General features: G+C 38.8%; 1 long non-coding RNA gene across 1 annotated transcript; it reads right to left on the minus strand.

Moving 5' to 3' along the window:
- Positions 1-2,785: 2,785 nt before the first annotated feature.
- On the minus strand, positions 2,786-11,229 carry LOC117502809. The gene is made up of 3 exons (XR_004558409.1): positions 11,219-11,229; positions 8,914-8,921; positions 2,786-3,007 (listed from the first exon to the last, which is right to left on the minus strand). It is a non-coding gene; the product is annotated as an uncharacterized LOC117502809 (long non-coding RNA).
- Positions 11,230-23,394: the final 12,165 nt, after the last annotated feature.

The raw sequence follows: 23,394 nt of genomic DNA on the forward strand, positions 1-23,394 counted from the left end.
AGTGTCTGTCACTCACACACACTGTACCACACTATGACTGCCTAGTCTGGAAAACAGGCTCAGGGATAACATAGATGGTGAGTTAGTATAGGACTTTGTCAGTGTAACACATTTTTGCACTCCTGTCACATTTTGCACTCCTTTTTTTACACTTCCTTCTCTTATATAAGAGCTTTGTACACCATCATGTTGAATATTGTGTTCAGGCTTGGGTGCCGTATTTGAAAAAAGACAAAAATATATTGGAAAAGGTGCAAAGAAGAGCCACCAAGCTGGTCCCTGAGTTGCACCATCTGCCCTACAAGGACAGACTTGCTGAACTGGGTCCATCCAATTTAAATTGAATTTGAATTGAATTATTTTATTTCGACACACATGGTTGAATAAAAAAGAAATACAATATTTACAAACACAAAACAAAACAACAATACAGCAAAACAGAAAACAAAATACAATAATCCAAAACTGACCAAAATCAAAACCCATGTGACCGAAAGGGGGTGGGTAGAAGCATAACTTATCAAGACCCACCCCTTATTCCACAAAATCAATAAATACACTCACTACTAATTAGATTCACACACACACACATGTATGCAAATATATATATATATACATACACACACACACACGTATGCAAACACACATATACATACACACACACACACATCCATATATATATATATACATACACACATATATATCTATACACACATATATACACACACAAATACTTGTACAATACATATACCATCACATACGCTTCCCAGTCATGTTACAGGTCATACCCACATATACCTAAGCATACATACTTACATACAAGCAAACATTACATACGTGACACAGTCACTTCACAACGAATCCCACTACAATATTTTGAAACAATTACTTTTTTGCAGAGTCGCTTAAAACAATGCCAGAGTACCACACATTTTGATCTCAATAGGAGACTCATTCCACATCTTCACCCCTGTCACGGATACACAAAAACCTTTTACATTAGTGCGAATTAATGGTTTCTTAAATAATACACAGCCACACAAACTGTACTCAGAAACCCTCATTTCGAACAGCCTCTGGACATGTCTCGGCAAGGCTTGGTTTTTGCTTTAAACAAAATCTGTAGTGTAGTGTACTCCACTATGTCTCTAAATTTTATTACTTTCAAAGAAATAAATAGGGAATGAGTTGGTTCACGAAAATGTTTATTGCAGATGGTACGTATGGCTCGTTTTTGTAGAAGGAATATTTGATTAGTGTTTGATTTATAAGTATTTCCCCACAACTCAATGCAATATGTCATGTATGGTGCTATTAATGAATGGTATAAAGTAAGTAACCCTTCCCCTGATAGTGTGTCTTTGGCTTTATACAAGATGGCGATAGAGTTGGACATTTTTGATTTAATATAGTTTATATGTACTTTCTAACTTAGTTTATTGTCAATTATAACACCAAGGAATTTATCCTCTGTTACTACCTCAATTTCCATATTGTTTATAGTCACATTTTTAAATTTAGGTAATTGTTTATTTCCAAATATAATACATTTAGTTTTCCCAAGGTGGAGTGACAATTTATTAGCATCAAACCAAGCCTTGAACTTTCCCAATTCGTTCTCCACCATGTCCAGAAGCTGTTCGACATTATCACCACTGCAAAACACAGCTGTGTCATCAGCAAAAAGGACACACCTCAGTGATCTCGACACCCAGCTTATATCATTAATATACAGTAAAAATAACAATGGACCCAATACTGATCCCTGCGGCACACTGCACGTAATTTCCCGGAGTTCGATATTGTTAAAATGAGCATACTGAAATCTACCATGTAAATAACTATTAATCCAATCATATGCAAGACCTCTGATTCCGTATTGCTGCAATTTAGATAATAGTATTCCATGATTAACTGTGTTAAATGCTTTCTTTAAATCAAAGAAAATGCTTACTGTGTATTGTTTATTATCAATTGCAGTCGCTATATTTTCCACCAAATCCATCACAGCAAGTGATGTAGTCTGAGACTTTCTGAATCCGTATTGTTCTTCGCAGAGTATGTCGTATTTTGATAAATAGTCCTGCAGTCTCTTAGCAAGATGGCAAAATTGTGGCAAAAGTGAAATGGGTCTATAATTAGAAAAGGTGTGTTTATCGCCGGATTTAAACAGAGGTATTACTTTGGCTATTTTCATTTGAGAGGGAAATGTACCAGTGCTCAGTGACAAATTGCAAATGTAACTGAAAGGTTTTACTACACAATCAATAATTCTTTTCAATAAAGCCATATCCAAACTGTTAAAATCAGTCGATTTCTTACTTTTGGAACCATACACCAAATCAATTATTTCTCTCTCATCAGTGCCACCAATAAACATTGACATAGATTTATTAAATGATGTATTATTGACCCAGAAGTTGTTATTCGATGAGTCAATACTACTAGCAAGATTTTTTCCAACATTAACAAAATATTCATTAAAGTGGTTAGCAATAGACTAGTTGTCATTAATCATATTGTTACTATTTAAATGAAAAAATGAAGGATAATCTCTAACATTTTTACTCTTATTTATTATTTCATTTATATTCCATGTGTTTTTGATGTTGTTTCTATTTATACCCAGTAACTCACTATATCTTTTCTTAGAAAATCTCATAATATTAATTAATTTATTCTTATATATTTTGTATTTAGTTTCAGCTTCCTTTGTTCTTAATTTTATAAATTGTTTATACAACAAGTTCTTCTTTTTTACATGCATTCTGAAGTCCCTTAGTTATCCATGGTTTGTGACAATATCGATTTCTGTGCCTTTTGTTAACAAGAGGACAATGTTTGTCCATATAACCTGGAGACAGTTGAAATAAAAGCATTATAAGATTCATCAACATCATCAACATACACCTCGTCCCAGTTCTGGCACAATAATTCCTCCCTAAAGTTATCAATGATTAAAGGTGTTACTGTTCTCCTCAAGGTTTTTAGTTCACTTTGGTGATTACTACTACTATGACCCTGTGATGCAAACACAGTAAAAACTGGCAAATGATCATTAATATCACTTACCAAAATTCCTGCTGTGAAATTACCAGATATAACATTAGATAGAATATTGTCAATAAGGGTTGTAGAGTTAACAGTGATTCTACTTGGATGAGTGATAGTTGGAAATAATCCCAAACAGTATAAGGAATTTATGAAAGAGGTGTTTTGTGGATGATTGTGAGGATTCAAAAAAATCTACATTAAAGTCTCCACAGACAAATAAATACTTATTTCTGTTGATTTTGTTATATGTTGCCATGACTATTTCTTCAAAAGAATCAATGTTTGCTCCAGGAGCTCTGTATATGCAGCTGACAATGATATTATTAGAATTCATGGTTGTGATTTCCACAGTAACGCATTCCATAATATTGTCCGCTGTAAATGACATGTTAACAAGTTTGCAGTTATAATCAGACCTTACATACAGTGCTACGCCTCCGCCCCTTTTCCTCTGCCTATTAAGTAGAAACAATTCATGACCATCCAGATGTACTAAATCTTTGTTATCATCCGTTAGCCATGTTTCTGAGATTGCAATAACTGAAAAGCTTTTTTTGGTTGTTGACAAACAATCACTTATACTGGATATGTTCTGAAGAAGACTTCTAATATTAAAATGTATAACTGAAAAGGCCCCATTGTTAATTTTATACTCTTTGAGTTGTTGTTCTGTAAAATAATTACATTGTCGTACTATTTTTTCAGTGAAAAAGGAGTCAGGGTCGATTTAGATGATAGATGTATCAGAGGTGATTTGATTGAAATCTATAAAATTTTGAATGGCCATGAAAATGTAAACTTTGAAATTTTCTTTGAAATGAGAAGGCATACTGGCCTGAGAGGCCATGAGCTAAGCCTTGAGGTGAAAACGTCTAGACTAAATCTTGGAAAAAAATTTCTTTAGTGATAGAGCAATTGTATTATGGAACAGTTTATCTAAAGAAGTGGTTCTCTCACAGAGTGTTAATGCTTTTAAAATTAGTTATGATTTGTATTATAGTTTTAACAATGGTTCCTTATATGTTGTTTTATGGTTTTCTTCTTAGTTTATTGACATGATGTGTCATTATATACATATTGTATGCACTTTTTTACACAATAAATTAATTATGAATTATTATTATGTCATCCAAGTGAAACCCAGCCTGAGGGTGTCTTTGAGACTGAGCAACACACACAAACACACAAAAAAAATCAACCAATCAGTTGAGGCTATAGCTAACATCATTGCAAAACTGTGATTTGTCTGTGTTGTGCAAAGGGAACTCAGCTACCTTGTCTAATAAATAAATCACTGTCACAGTCAAATGAATTGTCATTGTTTTGAATAGAGAGGGCATGTTGTGTTGTGTTGCGGTCAGATCATGGTTAGCAAGTACAATTATGGAGAGTTGTGATGTGGAGATTTTCATAAAGAAAAACAACTTTACTAAACTGTCACTTCAACAATAATGTAAAATTAAATCTGTTGGTAGGTCAACGCCAAAACTAGAGATATGTGAGGGGAAAGGTTTTAGGAGATTGAACTGAGAGAATTGCCTGTGCACGGAGTGGCTAGTGGCTATTCTGATAGCATATGTTCTTTTTGAGAAAAACTCATGCTCCCTGAACATGCCTAGGGTCAGTGCTGAGAGTCACGGAAATCAACAAGTCCCCTTGACTGTGCTCTAAAACTGAAGTATTTTGGTTTTTTCAGGATTGATGCGGCTTTGGACTTTTAAAAGCAGACGCATAAAGAAGCACAATGAACAGGGATTTTCTGATGACACACGTTGCAGCTTTGTTCCTTGCACACCAAGAACAAGCTTTCAGGGGTCACAAGCAGGCTGCTGGCAGCTCAAAGCTGGCAAATTTGTGGAACTGGTTCATGCATCTGTGGAGTTCAACAGCACCATTATTGTTGCTCTTCAGCGGTCTGTCCAATACCAAACAGAATGTCATTATTGGAAGCAGAATGAAGTCAATTAGCTTACTTTAAATTGCCTGTTATGTTATTAGATTGTGGCTACCCCCCCAACACAATAAATAAAAAATATGTTGTGGAAGTTTTTGTGTCCCTACATCATGCCACTGTTCACAGTGGTTACATTCCGCACCTGAAATAACACGATCAAAAGCCAATGCAATGCAGTGGAATGGATTTTGCAAGAATGTACAACCCCAATTCCAATGAAGTTGAGACGTGTGAAATGTAAACAAAAACAGAATACAATGATTTTCAAATCCTCTTCAACCTATATTCAATTGAATACACCACAAAGACAAGATATTTAATGTTCAAACTGATAGACTTTTTTGTTTATGTGCAAATATTTGCTCATTTTGAAATAGATGCCTTCACCACATTTCAAAACAGCTGGGACAGGGGCAACAAAAGACTGGGAAAGCTGATGAATGCTCAAAGAACACCTGTTTGGAAAATCCCACAGGTGAACAGATTAATTGGAAACAGGTGAGTGCGATGATTGGGTATAAAAGAAGCATTCCAAAAGGCTCAGCCATGCACAAGCAAAGATGGGGTGAGGATCACCACTTTGTGAACAACTGTGTGAAAAAAATAGTCCAAGAGTTTAAGAACAATGTTTCTCAACATTCAATTGCAAGGAATTTAGGGATTCCATCATCTACAGTCCATAATATAATCAGAAGATTCAGAGAATCTGGAGAACTTTCTACATGCAAGTGGCAAGGCCGAAAACCAACACTGAATGCCCGTGACCTTCGATCCCTCAGGCAGCACTGCATTAAAAACCGACACCATTGTGTAAAGGATCTTCAGAAAACCCCTGTCAGTTAACACAGTTCATCGCTACATCTACAAGTGCTAGTTAAAACTCTAACATGCAAAGCGAAAGCCATACATCAACAACATCCAGAAATGCTGCCGCCTTCTCTGGGCCCGAGCTCATTTGAAATGGACAGACGCAAAGTGGAAAAGTGTGCTGTGGTCTGATGAGTCCACATTTCAAATTGTTTTTGGAAATCATGGATGTCGTGTCCTCTGGACAAAAGAGGAAAAAGACCATCCAGATTGTTACCAGCGCAAAGTTCACAAGCCAGCATCTGTGATGGTATGGGGGTGTGTTAGTGCCCATGGAATGGGCAACTTACACATCTGTGATGGCACCAACAATGCTGAAAGGTACATCCAGGTTTTGGAGCAACACATGCTGCCATCCAAGCAACGTCTTTTTCAGGGACGTCCCTGCTTATTTCAGCAAGACAATACCAAGTCACATTCTGCACGTTACAACAGCGTGGCTTCATGGTAAAAGAGTGCGGGTACTAGACTGGCCTGCCTGCAGTCCAGACCTGTCACCCATTGAAAATGTGTGGCGCATTATGAAGCGCAAAATACGACAACGGAGACCCTGGACTGTTGAACAACTGAAGTCGTACATCAAGCAAGAATGGGAAAGAATTCCACCTACAAAGCTTCAACAATTAAGGTTCTCAGTTCCCAAATGCTTATTGAGTGTTGTTAGAAGGAAAGGTGATGTAACACAGTAGTAAACATACCACTGTCCCAACTTTTTTTGAAATGTGTTGCAGGCATCCATTTCAAAAAAAGCAAATATTTGCACAAAAACAATAAAGTTTATCAGTTTGAACATTAAATATCTTGTCTTTGTGGTGTATTCAATTGAATATAGGTTGAAGATGATGAACATCCCCTTTAAGACCATGCAGACTAGGTGTGCCTCAGGGCTGTATTTTAGGGCCACTGTTGTTCACACTTTATATTAATGATCTTCCATCTGTCTGCAATGTTAAAACAATTATGTATGCTGATGACACTTTAGTGTATACCCATGGAAAAACCATGGATGAGGTAGCTCAAAAACTAACAAGAGAGATGAAGTTGGTTTCTCATTGGTTAAAAAATTCCTGCCTTACTTTAAATATTGAAAAAACAGTATCTATGTTTTTTACAAACCGAAATAAACTTCAGAAATGTCCTGAAGTTTTAATCGGTGGTCAGAAAATTCATAATGTTGATCAATGTAGATACCTGGGTATAATACTTGATTCAAATTTGAATTTTAAGAAACATATTAAAAAGATAACAAACACTTTAAAATTTAATTTGTCAAATTATAGATACATTCGAAACTCTCTTACCATCGAAGCTTCTAATGTATATCTTAATGCAATGATTATACCGCATTTTTGTTACTGTATGACAAGTTGGTCACAGGCGTGCAAAACTGCCATTAGGCCTCTTCAATCACTTTATAAAAGCTCTCTTAAGATTCATGATAAGAAAAAAACGTTTATTTTATCATTGTCACATACTCTCAAAGTATAATATTCTGAGCTTTGAAAATTCAATCATGTACTCAAATTTATGTTTGTTGTTTAAAATCATTCATGGCACTGCTGCTCCGCCGTTAAAAACTTTCATATCCTTGAACTCAGAAACAACATCTCGAGCCACTCGGTCGATGGGTCGAGGTGAGTGCAGGATTCCTAGATGTAGAACAACTTTTGGGAACTCAGCGTTCTCTTGTGTGGCCATGCGCCAGTGGAATATGTTACCAACTGAACTTATTTCTTGTACAAACGTTTACACTTTTTCACGACTGGTTAAAAATTGGTTGCTCTCGGGTCAGACATGTAACCATAGTGTGATCTAATGTCATGTGCTTTGGACACAGTGTCTGTAATTTAAAAAAATTAATGTAATATATTGTTAATTTCCTCTTTTTAATTGTTTTTCATCAGCCTGTCTAGGGACTACAGGTGGAAATTAGCACGTGTGCTACAACCTGGCATAATGCATCTCTCCTATTTAAGGATAATGTATATTATGCACTGTCCCTGTTTCAAATAAATAAATAAATGAAATGAAAATGAAATGAGATTCAGTCTGGTCATAAATCAGCTAATTACCAGTCTGACATAGCTTTGGATTGTTTCTCTTTAGTGATGACATACATGAATTCTGCACTTTCAAAGCTTTGTATCTCACTTTAACAGTAGAAATCACTGACACAACTTTCTGTCTGCTGACAGTATGCCTGAATGTATTACGAGTATGACACTTTTCGTCATATGGTTAAAAAGCAAGTAAGAATGTGCCCTCAGTAATTAATGCCATCTATGATACTGTATGTACTCTCGACCCTTAATATGCTGTCATATAATCTATCAATCAATTCAATCAATTTTATTTATATAGCGCCAAATCACAACAAACAGTTGCCCCAAGGCGCTTTATATTGTAAGGCAAGGCCATACAATAATTACGTAAAAACTCCAACGGTCAAAACGACCCCCTGTGAGCAAGCACTTGGCGACAGTGGGAAGGAAAAACTCCCTTTTAACAGGAAGAAACCTCCAGCAGAACCAGGCTCAGGGAGGGGCAGTCTTCTGCTGGACTGGTAATCTATGTGACCAGCATGACCATCCTTGCATACTCTGCACACCAACAATGATATCACAGAGCTTTCTGAGAAGATACTCATCAACCTTTGACGTCACTGTCCCATAAGTGTCTTATCTTCACTGCAATGCTTTCCGTCTATCCCTGCAGAAGATGATGGGTCATTACCATTTCATAGCAGTGTCACCCTTCCTCACTTTAAAAGTGCACATAACATTAAGTCGGTGACTATTTTCTATGCAGAAGATGTATCCCCACAGTATTATGAACTATTGCTGCTGAGCCTGTGAGACTTATTTTAACACAAATTAGATATGACATCTTTCTTAACTTTACATCCATGAAATTGGCTTTCTAGAATAATTAAATCTACCTGCCACGCTTGAAATGGCACAAGAATATCAGAATACATGTTTTCTCAGCAATATACAGAATATATGATAACGGCTAATCTATTAACTGATAACACTGACTGATAACGCTAAACCGATAAACTGGAAAATCACTTAAACATTTAGTTGACGCATTGCATTTCTTGCATTGCTGATGTATGTGTAGAGTTTTATCTCTTTCCCTACTGTCCAGGGTGGTAGAACAAGGAGCATAACTTTAATCGACCAGCCCTCTACAGCATGTCTGGTGTGAAAACACAGAAATGTGCTTCATAAAAAGTGATCAAGTTATGCATCATCCCATACACTGGATCAGCACAGATGAAATGGCGGCCAGACATGACTGATCTGCATTTAATCCTGTCATTATAAAAGTCAGTATTTATGTTCATTCAGTGGCAGTGGGCTGACGTCTGATTTATCAGCAAAGGAGTAATCTTCTGTGCATTTTATTCTCTTATTTATCACAGTTGGCCTGCAGTCATTCTGTCGGTCAAACAGTATTCACAGCGATATCCATGCTGTGTTCTGTTCTGTTACTTATTAACTTATCACCTTGCTAAGTGCTTCACATTAGCGACAGGCGCTATCAGAGAAGTCGCTGCCGGATACACAAATACAGGACTTTGTGCTGTTACCCAGAACCACTACTGTATCTGAGGTACAACAGTGCCCCCACATGGTTAGAACTCATAAGTGTTTCTTGCACCACCTTCCCACAATTTCACATGGCAGATAACAGAATATTTCAGGGGAATCTTTTAAATCTGTACACATACCAAATCTGGTTGAAATCCTCCATAATCATCACTCTTTTGAAAATCCCCATGGGTCACTCAAATGTTAAAAATGGCAGCTGCCATGTTTGCTATTGAAATTCTTTTTTCTTTGATAGATATACATAGGCCTGCTCAATACTGATGATACAAGCATCAACTTGTGCCTTTTTGTCCATATCGAATCTCAATTTGGAACTCCACAAACTATTCACAAACTTAAGCATTGCTTCATTACTTCAGCATGCCAAGCACGCTGCCTACCAAGAGGGTTGGCAATCAATAGTAGAGCAAGTGGCTCTGTGATATAGGAGTTGAACTGCCAATATGTAGACCTGGGTTCAATTAATATTCACACTACCTGTCTGTGTCCTTGGGCACATACACTTCATCAACATTATCACAGTCCAACCAGCTGTAAATGGGTAGCACCCTTGGTTGGGAAAGTAACATGATAGACTTTCATGCTGTTGTCGTCAATTCTCATCCACTTCATTCCACGATATCCAAGGATAAGCACTGTCTCTATGGACCTCCGGACCTCTTCAGAATTTATTTTCTTCATAGACATTTCAGCCAGTACATGCTTTTGTCACAGAAGTTACAGGTTTTTACAATGGGTACATAAGAGGAAGCTGTGACTTCTGTAATATAGAAACATGGAATTGCCCATTAAGACACCAAGATCATCCAATGTGATCTATGGGGTGGAAATCTATGCAATTCATCATACAAAGTTTGAGTTGCTTGTGGACCTTTTTAAAAGAGCAAGGTCTATGGAGTGTCTGTACCAGCACTGGAAAGAATATTTATTTTATACAGGATTAATGTGTGGGAGCCATGTGCTCCAACACTGAGCACTGTTAGGCTTCTGTGTCTTGTCCAAGGGCACTTTGACACTGCAGCAATCAAAGATTAAACCTACCCAACGCTTTTTGTTCATGGAGTACCTGTTTAACCAACTGAGATATAATATTGCCCAACTAAGGCACCACATCAGTAAGAAAGCATATTTACAATATTTTACATGAATTAGTGGATCTGGATCATTCCCAAGATTTTGTTGCTTGTCCCGTGTGTCAGTGTTGAAAACTGCAATGCTGGGAACAATTAATCAGGAACAGTAATCAAAATCTTCAGGACTGGGAGTTGTTTAAACCAAAGAAGGACACACAAAGCAAAGTCATCGTATAATGTACTATGTCCTTTCTGCAGGAGTCAGAGAAACAACAAAGTTATGCAAACTGTGACATTTTTAAATGCTTTCTTCCTGAGTTTTCACACGCATGTTGACTTTATATGAGCTGAGAATGTTGACAATGAAAGATTCACTTCCCTTATGTGATTCTGGAGACGACACCTCTAAGATCGGTAGTCATATGAGGGAGCTTATGTAGTCAACGGAGAGGTAAGATGATGCATATATATTTGCAGAAGGTCAAAGTGGTTGTAGTTCATGTTCTTGGAGTCCCGGTGTCTCCAGTCTTTCTCTATGGTTGTGAGACCTGGAAATCAGCCAGTGACCTAAAATGACATCCAAGAGGGTCATTGGCTGTGCTCCCTTTCATAGACATGTGAAAGGTAGGGATGGGTATTGTTAAGATTTTAACACTACTACTACTCTTAGCAGTACTGCTTGTTGGTCTGGTACTTTAACGGTATTCTTAACAGTACTTTTTGAAAAAAAAAATCAATTCAAGATAAGAACAGACTTAACAAATTTTAAATGGACTGCATTTATATATCACTTTTCCATCTGTATCAGACGCTCAAAGCGCTTTACAAATAATGCCTCACATTCACCCCGATGTCAGGGTGCTGCCATACAAGGCGCTCACTACACACCGGGAGCAACTAGGGGATTAAAGACTTTGCCCAAGGGACCTTAGTGATTTTCCAGTCAGGCTGGGATTTGAACTGAGGATCTTCTGGTCTCAAGCCCAACATCTTAACCACTAGACCATCACCTCCTCACTTAATGCTTTATTTTCAATACACCATTTAACAAACAGTTAAATGCAAGAGGGAGAGAGAGAGAGCTGCTGGCATACAGACACACAGAGAGAGACACAGTGAGACAAACCGGCTGGTTGGGGCTCCATGGACACACATGCTCAAAGAGAGAGAGATAAATGGACAAGCTGTGCAGTGCTCCACACACAAACACTCAATATCCTTAATTTCTCCAGTACCGAAAGCAACACCGTGAAGGGACAGAGTTCCTTGATACACTCTGATGTTTAACCCGTTTTGCCCCACTGGCAACAATTGTTCCCAAAGTGTATCACGGTCTGACCCAGTGCTCTGTGCTGTCATCTACTTGTACCAGCCTGCAAAATATAATAATGAGTTCATACATGAGTTTTCAAACTTCCTTGCAGGAGTGATGCCCAACTATGATCGCATCCTCCTTGTCAGCGATTTTAATCTCTATATCTGCTGTCCTGATAAACCTTTGGTGAAGGACTTTTTAAATCCTGTGGTCTCTTTTAATTTGAAGCAGTGTGTATCGCTCCACACATGAGCATGGACAAACACTAGACTTGTTTTTTTTCTCATGGTCTGACTGTGTTATGTGATTGTGTGTTTTCTGATCATGCACCAGTTTTATTTAGTGTTAATTTCTCCTGTGTGGCAGCTAAACATTGCGTCCCAGTCAGGCTCTGTCTGGCTTTTAACCTGTCTGTTTGGCTCTTCTAAAACCCAGGCAGTCTAAGGCTCAGCCTGAACCCTGGTTCAATGACAGAACCCGTGCAGCCAGACGGGAATGTCACAGAGCCAAACGCAGGTGGAAGAAGCACAAGCTGCAGGTTTCTTTTCAAATTTTAAAGGGTCACTGGTGCTCTTATCAAAATATTGTCAAGGAATCCAAAAGAGAGTATCGGTCAAGCATAATCACCGAAAACTACAAGAACCCTCGTGGACTGTTCAGAACAACTGACTCTGTCCTGAACGTCCCACAGCCTGTGTGTTTGGAAACATCCATTGATTTGTGTAATAGTTTTCTGTATTTTTTCATTGAGAAGGTTGCTTCTGCAAGAGATCTGATTTCTCCACCCATCTTTGACCCTTCTGTCCCTGTTCCTTGCCCAGTGGTCTTCAATGGATTAGAACCTGTGACTCTGTTACTGCTAGATTATGTGGTGACCCTTATAAAACTATCAGGTTCTCCTCGTGATGTGGTCCCTCCCCACTTCTTTAAAGAAGTTTTTCTACTTTAGGACAGTCGGTTCAGCAGCCTGTCCTCTGGTGTTGTCCCTGTAAGCTACAAACATGCAGTAATACAACCTCTGCTGAAGAAGCCTGGCCTTGACAGCGCAGTTTTAACTAATTTCAGGCCCATCTCCAGCTGCCATTTGTTTCTAAAATTCTGGAGAAAATTGTCAAGTTCAAGTTCAAGTTTATTTGACATTTGCAGTATTAAAACCACATTGGAAAAAGGGTGCAAGGAGCTCAAAGTGCACTAGCATGACATACACAAAACAATAAAAAGACATAAAGGACATAAAAACGCCATAAAAACAACAAAGCCACAAAATAATTTAAGATACATTTAAAACTAGTTACAGAGTACTGATCATTGCCACAGTTTGTGGGAAGAAACTTTTACTGTAACGTGATGTCCCACATTTAATAGACCGATAGCGCCTACCCAAGGGAAGAAGCTCAAACAAGTCCCTGGCGGGATGCAGGAGGTCTTTAGTAATGGCCAAAGACCGGGACTGAAGGCTTTTTTTGTAAATGTCCTCCAGGACAGACATTTCTACACCAATAGTCCTACGGGCTGAACAAACCACTCTATTCAAAGCCTTTCTTTCTTTAGCAGTGGCATTTCCAAACCATGCAGTTATTGTGTTTGTAAGAAGACTTTCAATGCAGGTGTGTCTGCAGCTGTTGTCTATGGACAACTAAAAACTTTCCTTGATGAACACAACAATCTGGTTTTAAAATGTTACATAGCACGGAAACTGACCCTTTAAAAAATTTTAATGACATTTTAATGGCAAATGATAGTGGCAACTATGTTGTTCTTGTCTTGCTTGACTTGACTGCTGCCTTTGATACTATAGACCACAGTATTTTGTTAAATCATTTGCAGCACCTAGTGGGCATTGGTGATAGTGCCCTGGACTGGTTTAGTCCTATTTAGCACACAGGACTATGAGTGTTGGGCTTGGGGTTTGTGAATCCTCCTCTGCTCCAGTCTTACATGGGGTCCTACAGGGTTCAATTTTAGGACCCTTGCTTTTCTCCCTGTATATGCTTCCCCTAGGGTCTATCCTCAGAAAACATAGTGTCGCGTTCATTGTTATGTTGATGACAGCCAGATACATGTCCATGTGGGAGGTGATGGTTTAGTGGTTAAGGTGTTGGGCTTGAGACCACAAGATCCTTGGTTCAAATCCCTGCCTGAGTGGAAAATCACTAAGGGCCCTTGGGCAAGGTCTTTAATCCCCTATTGCTCCCGGTGTGTAGTGAGCACCTTGTATGGCAGCACCCTGACATCGGGGTGAATGTGAGGCATAATTGTGAAGTGCTTTGAGCATCTGATGCAGATGGAAAAGTGCTATATAAATGCAGTCCATTTACTTGAGGAAAAGTGATGCCTTTTCTCTCAAACCTCTGCTGTTATGTCTTGAGAATATTAAGGCCTGGATGGCCCTGAATTTCCTAAATTTTAATGATAAGAGAGGTGATTGTGTTTGGCCCTAGCTGCTCCTGTGTACCCTCCCCTGTTGATTTGGGTCAATTGGCAGCTTATGCGGACAGTACTGTTACTAATCTGGGTTTTAAGATGGACAGCGATTTTAAATTGGATCACCAAATTAGTGCAGTAGTTAAGTCTAGTTTATTTCACCTAAGGGAGCTTGCTGAGGTGAAGTCTTTTCTCGCACATCAGCACTTTGAAACAGTAATTCATGCCTTCATCACCTCTTGGCTGGATTACTGTCATGCACTTGGAGTTAGCCTGTCCTCCCTTGCACGTCTGCAGTCAGTTCAGAGCACTGCTTCTCGTCTGCTAACTGGAGTATGAAAGGGGGAGCACATTACACCTATCCTGGCCTCCCTCCACTGGCTGCCTGTGCACTTTAGGGTTCATTTTAACATTATTTGTTTTTAAATCTTTAATGGCCTCACCCCGCCCTACGTCTCTGAGCTGCTTCACCCCTATGCCCCTGCACGCTGCCTCTGGTCAGCTGATCAGCTGCTTCTTGAGGTATCCAGGTCCAAGTGAATGCTCAGAGGGGACCAAGCATCTTCTGTTGCAGCTCCAAAAATTTGGAATGATCTACCTTTGCACATGAGGCAGTCCTATTCACTGTCTGTTTTTAAAACTAATCTTAAAACCCCCTTTTACTCACTGGCTTTTAACACAATATGAGACGTCGCTCTGCTTTAGTTGTTTTGCTTCTTTATTGCTGTTTTAATTGTTATTCGGTTGCTTTGTTGTTTTTGTGACCTTCATGTACAGCACTTTGTTTCAGTTTTGGCTGTTCAAAAGTGCTATAAATAAATAAATATAAATAAAGTTGAGTTAAGCTGAGTTCACAGAGATGATATCCAGACACACTGAAGACTATAAAGGAATTATAATTGGTGCAATAAATGTCAACAACCTCTGATCAGCTGATGACAGTATTGCTGGCAGACAGTGAGGAAAATCTAAAGTCATCATCAACAGAGCCAATGAGGGTTGAATAAAGTTCAATATGAAAATAAATCTCAAGAAGATCAAAGCAATAGCGATGAATAAGAAGAAAGATAACCCAATATCAACATTTGTATAGATGTTACAAATATAGAACAAGTCAATAATTTATCTTGGTAAAATGATTAGATGATGGAAGATGTGAAGAAGAGTTAAAGAGAAGAATATCAACACCAAAAACAACCTTCTGTAAAATGAATAAAGTGTGAACATCAAGTAAGATAACATTGGAAAGTAGGAAATGTATTCTTCAGTGTTAAGTGTGGTCAATGCATTCAAATTGTGGACATACAAGGAAATTTGAAACTATCATGGACTAAGATGATTACTGATAAAGACTTTCTACACATAATTAACAAGAAATGATTGTTTAACATCATACAGATGAAGAAATTGAAGTATTTGGTTATGTCATTTAACAAAATTCAATACACAAAGAGCAGTACTTGAAGGAAAAGTGAATGCCAGGAGAGGATGAGGTAGACCAAGAACATCATGGTTTATGAACATTATACAATGGACTGAGCTAAAATACCCACTGACATTTAAAAATAGTAAACCACTGTGACAAGTGGAGAATCACTACATCCAACCCTCGACTGGAGGATGGAACCATTGACTGATAGCAATACAAGCAATACATGGTAAATTTCATATGTTGTTCCTCTTTAATACTAAGCCATACATTTTATACAATTCCCTTCAGAATTACTGAAGATCCTAAAGCCAACCAAATGAGGCAAAAATACCTCCTTGTTGGAGTTTTCCCTTCTTGGATAATTAGCCTTTCATGTCTGAGCAACACTTTGTACAGAATTTCAGTGACAATTGTAACTCTGGTCTCTGTGTTGGTGGCAGATTCCAAAACGAGTGGTGTAGAGGGCTCAAATCCATCTCAACTATGTTAGGTGTGCAGACATTCCTATTTTTGCAGTGGTGAATATCATAGTAAAGATGTACTCAAAAGGGTTGTATTGTAGTAACATAAGGTGCATCTCAAAAAAATTAGAATGTGAAAAAGGTTTTTTTTTTTTTGTCAGATATTTCATTGACTGAAAATTTTAGATATTCTCAACTCATTACATGTAAACAAAATGTTTCTGGCATTTTTTGTTTTGTAATTTTGATAATTGCTGCCTGCATCTCCAAAAACAGAAAAAAAGCTTCTCAAAATATGAGAATCTTTTATTTCAAGTTTGAACAACTAATTTTTTGTGCAGTAAAAATAGCATTGTGATATTGACAAAGAGGCTGCAAGTGAAAGCGTTTCTGGTGACATAACAGATTATTGGCAACTGTTGTGGAGACTCAGGACAGAGTTCCTGATCACCAGATGAGAGGGAAGTGTTTTGCTGTGCTCAATTGTTCAAAAAGATCTCCTTAAAGGTGTCCAGAAAAGTCAGGGAAAAAATCAAAGTCACAAAGCAACAGTTATTTGCCAGGAAAGGAAACAAAAATTCACACAGTCCTCAAGGAAAAGTGGAACGGCATCGAATCACACTGGTTTGTGGTCATCTTATATAATGTGAAATGGACAATTTCTCCACCCCAAGTGAATGCTTTTTCTAAATATAGCAAATCTTACACCAATAAAAACAACTGTTAATGATATAATTTTTCAAGAAGTTGCCAGGTGTGGTGAGATCACTTTTGGGAAAACCCCAAGGCCTGGAGAGTTCAACTCTGTTTCATGGAAATTCACCCTTCCTTTAAAAACCCAACAAATCATAATTTTCCACGGGTATGTATGATTTTAATTCACTGTTCCAATTTTTTTTAACAATTAAGTTCTTTACTTTTAAATTTACACCCTTAGTTTCAAATTCTGGCCTCATGATTAAAAAAAAGACATACATCTTGCACACAGCATATGTTTTTTTGCATGCAAGTTTGAATATGTCAGGTGTGTTTTAAATGCTATTACTGACAAGGTGTAAAAGGAGTATATACTTTATCCTTCTAAACATCTGTCAAATGCCATCAGTAATACACAACATAATCATCTTTGGGCATTTGCATATCATTATAACATGTTTATTAGCACATCGCTTGCCTTTGGTAAAATAAATAAATAAATACACTACACAACCTGTCAGTGTGCACCAGGGAACAGTAGGGTCATTCCATATGAAATGAGCCAAATTGAGAACATCTTCCAGTTTTATGGTCTCAGAATTGCTCTGGTTTTTTTTTTATATTTTGTGGTATGAGGTGTAAGATGAAGACTGCACTTCGTTCCAGTTAAATAGCTCCACCCATTCCGATTTTATAGGCTGTTGAAAAAGGGGGCGTGGCAATGTTAACCCTTTGTTATTGGTTTGTAAGCATTTTTAAGAGGCTCTAACTCAAAAACTAAAGATATCAATTTGATTTTTTCAGAATGTATTAACTCTGTCTTAAACTCTCAGAAAAAATGATTTTTACAAACATTAACCGTCCACTGGCCACACAGGATCAGGGTGAAAATTGAAATTTGAACAGTACTGAAGCAAAATCAGCTGAATATAGGCTCAATTTTCTCACATACCATTGAAGACAGCGCTTTGCTTTTAGTTTTCTGGAAAGCACATGCCAGGGGCTTCCAAAGGAAGTGAACTCCAGACTGATGCTGTTATTTATTTCAGAGCAATGTTAACCCTTTTCAGCCTTGGTTGCCGGGCGGGGCACTTTTGGACCCCTTTTTTCACCATGTGGGTATCTTCTGATTTTCAAAAACTATGTATCATCTAAAAGCTCTTGATATGTGCTGCTAGAAAAATTACCCACTGATATAAAACAAACACCCCTACACATAGAATTAAAGCCCTCTTTTCAGGGTATATCCCACTTTTTGCATATACACTCAGCAAAAATATAAACACAACACTTTGGTTTTGCTCCCATTTTGTATGAGATGAACTCAAAGATCTAAATCTTTTTCCACATACACAATATCACCATTTCCCTCAAATATTGTTCACAAACCAGTCTAAATCTGTGATAGTGAGCACTTCTCCTTTGCTGAGATAATCCATCCCACCTCACAGGTGTGCCATACCAAGATGCTGATTAGACACCATGATTAGTGCACAGGTGTGCCTTAGACTGTCCACAATAAAAGGCCACTCTGAAAGGTGCAGTTTTGTTTTATTGGGGGGGGGATACCAGTCAGTATCTGGTGTGACCACCATTTGCCTCATGCAGTGCAACACATCTCCTTCGCATAGAGTTGATCAGGTTGTCAATTGTGGCCTGTGGAATGTTGGTCCACTCCTCTTCAATGGCTGTGCGAAGTTGCTGGATATTGGCAGGAACTGGTACACGCTGTCGTATACGCCGGTCCAGAGCATCCCAAACATGCTCAATGGGTGACATGTCCGGTGAGTATGCCGGCCATGCAAGAACTGGGACATTTTCAGCTTCCAAGAATTGTGTACAGATCCTTGCAACATGGGGCCGTGCATTATCCTGCTGCAACATGAGGTGATGTTCTTGGATGTATGGCACAACAATGGGCCTCAGGATCTCGTCACGGTATCTCTGTGCATTCAAAATGCCATCAATAAAATGCACCTGTGTTCTTCGTCCATAACAGATGCCTGCCCATACCATAACCCCACCGCCACCATGGGCCACTCGATCCACAACATTGACATCAGAAAACCACTCACCCACACGACGCCACACACGCTGTCTGCCATCTGCCCTGAACAGTGTGAACCGGGATTCATCCTTGAAGAGAACACCTCTCCAAAGTGCCAAACGCCAGCGAATGTGAGCATTTGCCCACTCAAGTCGGTTACGATGACGAACTGGAGTCAGGTCGAGACCCCGATGAGGACGACCAGCATGCAGATGAGCTTGGAGGTGAACATGCTGGATGTGGAGGTCCTGGGCTGGTGTGGTTACACGTGGTCTGCGGTTGTGAGGCTGGTTGGATGTACTGCCAAATTCTCTGAAACGCCTTTGGAGACGGCTTATGGTAGTGAAATGAACATTCAATACATGAGCAACAGCTCTGGTTGACATTCCTGCTGTCAGCATGCCAATTGCATGCTCCCTCAAATCTTGCGACATCTGTGGCATTGTGCTGTGTGATAAAACTGCGCCTTTCAGAGTGGCCTTTTATTGTGGGCAGTCTAAGGCACACCTGTGCACTAATCATGGTGTCTAATCAGCATCTTGATATGGCACACCTGTGAGGTGGGATGGATTATCTCAGCAAAGGAGAAGTGCTCACTATCACAGATTTAGACTGGTTTGTGAACAATATTTGAGGGAAATGGTGATATTGTGTATGTGGAAAAAGTTTTAGATCTTTGAGTTCATCTCATACAAAATGGGAGCAAAACCAAAAGTGTTGCGTTTATATTTTTGTTGAGTGTATTTTAATGTACAGTCGTATGTACATAAATGTACACAATACATAGGAGTTATGGTGCATAGTTACCTAAAATGCATAAATAATACATGTACAACAGCTCTTTTCATTTTTTTTAAATATAAAATATGTAAACCTTGAACTAACTAATTATGTTAACACTCTAATGCATTCTGTTATTCACAATCAACCCTTGTACCTCTGGTTCTGGATAAAAAAAAGACCACAATTTTGCCAGGCTACTCTGTAAATATTGACTTCTACTCTGTTGCCAACTTCACGCTGTCAAACCATGCCTGCACTCTGGAAGCTTCTTGACTAGATAAAACATAGTTCCTTCCAAGTCTAGTGGTGTCTGGAGCATCCATCAAGAGAATGTGAGTCAAAGGTACCCAGCATTCGTCCACCCTACGAGGCCAGTGGAAATTTGAAGCTGGTCCATTTGGGTGCATAAATTAAACTTTGACATTGTCATTCTCTTGAGATTGCTCATTGATATTTGCCAACCACCAATGGCCATCATACAAGCAGGCCACATAATGACCAGGGATACAGTCTGCCAGTTTTAGAGGCTCAGGTATAGGGGTACCGCACTCAAATTTGACCTTCTCTTCACACGACAAACGTTTGACGAGAATGGTACCATTCCTAGTTACACTGAAACAGTGGTTATCCCTGGTACCCAGAACTTTCTTAGCCCCTCAAATCTCTTCAGCTGCTGCTTTGAGTGCTTCTGAACATCCTCACTCTCAACAAAAATTGTCTCAACCCCCTTGATATTTGCATGAGCCCACTCAAATAAGTCATGGGGAGTAAGAATATGACCCCCAAGCAATTGCTTTCATACTGTGCCTGGCTGCCTCCCGCTTGATTGTGCCCCCTATTCCATCGCAAGGACTCTTTCCATGAGAAGTGGCAAAAAAAATACCATTCTGCTTCCATGCCAAAGTCTTGCTTGTGATGGAGAAGGTTGCAAAAGTTCTTGAAATTTTTATATTGGGAGGCTGCCCCATCGCTGAAGTAATATGCTTTGCTTAAGGTTGTCGGGATACCTGTTTTGATCAGGGGCACAACCTGAGTGAGGAAATAATGAACTGCAATTGTGTCGTGTTGCAAGTGATTGCTGATTACACATATGCTTCGACAATGCAGGGAATCATTCATCTTGTAGTACACAGTAAAGGGATGCAGTGTTGCTTGGGAATTATCCCAGTGGTAACCCTGTGCTGCATCCTGTACTACAAACGAGTAATTCTCAGCAAAGTCAAGCAGAATGATGCATTCATCTTCCCCCACGTTAGTTTTTAGCTTTTCCAGAAAAGCCCCCTGATTCTTAGCAATAAGGTGATGGGTGGTTAGTTTATCAACCATGAAAGCCAACTTCTCAGTGTAGGCCTGACAATCAAGAACATGCTCTACAATAGTTGTTCTGTCAACGGTAACCCATTGCTTGAATCTAATTTCCTCAAGCCCTGCCACAGCCAACCGTTCCTCTAGAAAAGAGACAATTGCCTCATTTCCCGGACATAGCTCACATCGGTGAAGCATGCAAGTTTTTGACTGCACTGAACAGACCATCTTTGACATCAACTCATGATAATCAATTTTATCACCTGGCAAGCTTGCTAACATTAATTTGACATTTTGGTGTATAGTACAAACACATACTGAGTGGGTCCCCTTTGCTCCAACAGTAACACATTGCTTGGGTCTCAATTCACAAAATTTGGACAAGCCTATGTACATTTATTTACATATTACTGTACATTAGAATATATGCAAAAAGTGTGATATACCCTGAAAAGAGGACTTTAATTTTATGTGTAGGGGTGTTTGTTTTATATCAGTGTGTAATTTTTCTAGCAGCACATATCAAGGGCTTTTAGATGATACAAAGTTTTGAAAATCAGAAGATACCCACATGGTCAAAAAGAGGGTCCAAAAGTGCCCCGCCGGCAACCAAGGCTGAAAAGGGTTAACATTGCTGTGAAATAAATAACAGCATCAGTCTGGAGTTCACTTCCTTTGGAAGCCCCTGGCATGTGCTTTCCAGAAAACTAAAAGCAAAAGCACTATCTTCAATGGTATGTGAGAAAATTGAGCCTATATTCGGCTGATTTTGCTTCAGTACTGTTCAAATTTCAATTTTCACCCTGATCCTGTGTGGCCAGTGGAGGGTTAATGTTTGTAAAAATAATTTTTTTCTGAGACTTTAAGACAGAGTTAATACATTCTGAAAAAATCAAATTCATATCTTATTTAGTTTTTGAGTTAGAGCCTCTTAAAAATGCTTACAAACCAATAACAAAGGGTTAACATTGACACGCTCCCTTTTTCAACAGCCTATAAAATCGGAATGGGTGGAGATATTTAACTGGAACAAAGTGCAATCTTCATCTTACACCTCATACCACAAAATATAAAAAACAGAGCAATTCTGAGACCATGAAACTGGAAGCCTTGGTCTTTTCATATGGAATGACCCAGTAGTCACCAAAGCTCCCTGAGGTGAAGCACCGAAGCAGTTAGGTTTTTATTATATCAGTTCATATTATGACTTCTTTGTCATACCAGTTGATCACAAATATTTGACTAAATAATATGAGCTTTTGATCAGATATCGAGCCACATTTGTAGATATTATGTTAAATGTGTTCTTGGCCTATGTTTTGCTTGACACTGAGCTAGATGTTTGAGTAGTCTGTTCCAGGAGTTAATCATCTCGCGACATTAACCCAAGTAATATTTCCACCAGGTTTCCAGCTGTTTTTGTTCTTTGTTTTTTTTTTGTAAGACATTTTGTTCACACACAGCCCTACGACAGGCTGGAATCCTGTCCAGGGTGTACCCTGCCTCACACCCTGTGACTGCTGGGCTAAGCTCCAGGCCTTAAATGGAGTAAGCGGATATACAAATTGAATGAATGAATGAGTGTTTACACACACACATACACACACAAAAGCAATTACAATAACCTGCTCCCCACACACATAGGGTGTTAGAGAAATACACAGCACCAGCCTTTAGACCAGCATTTTGGCAATTTGACTCACAAATGCTTCCTTATGACACACAATAAGAACTTGCTAGCTCAACAACTGACCACACCTCACTTTTAGACCAACAGGCCCACAGGAGCACAACTGTTGTTGGGATTTAGAGGAACAGGGTGTTGGGAATAGGAATGGCAACTGTGATGGAAACATTTACTGATACAGATACTTTATTGTCATTGTAACAAGTACAATGAAAGGTAAGGTGTAAACCTTTCAGTGCAAATATAAACTGGAGTAAACCACACGCTGGCTTAAAAGGTCCAGGGAAGAAAGAAAATAACCACAAAATGTAAGAAAATGGAAAAGGTGTGTTCAAGGCGCAAAAAAAAAAAATCCAACTCTATAGCTGCAAAAAAGATTATATCTATAAAAAAAGAGAAAAGTATGTGCAAAACTATGGATACTTCAGTCACAGTGGATATAGCACATTAACAAATATTACACTCATTACAAGTGTGGCATGTGACATGTCTATTTGGTTCCAGTGGCATTCAAAGCTCTAACAGCAGTTGGGTCAAAACTGTTTTTCAGTCTATTTGTACTTACTTTAATGGCCCTGTAGCATCTGCCTGACGGCAGCAGCTCAAACACAGAGTGGCCAGGGTGGTATGAGTCCTTTCGGATGGTGTTGGCTCTCCTGCGACAGTAAAAGCCGTGAAG

The sequence above is a fragment of the Thalassophryne amazonica genome, chromosome 2, assembly GCF_902500255.1.
Source record: "Thalassophryne amazonica chromosome 2, fThaAma1.1, whole genome shotgun sequence".
Lineage (NCBI taxonomy): Eukaryota > Metazoa > Chordata > Actinopteri > Batrachoidiformes > Batrachoididae > Thalassophryne > Thalassophryne amazonica.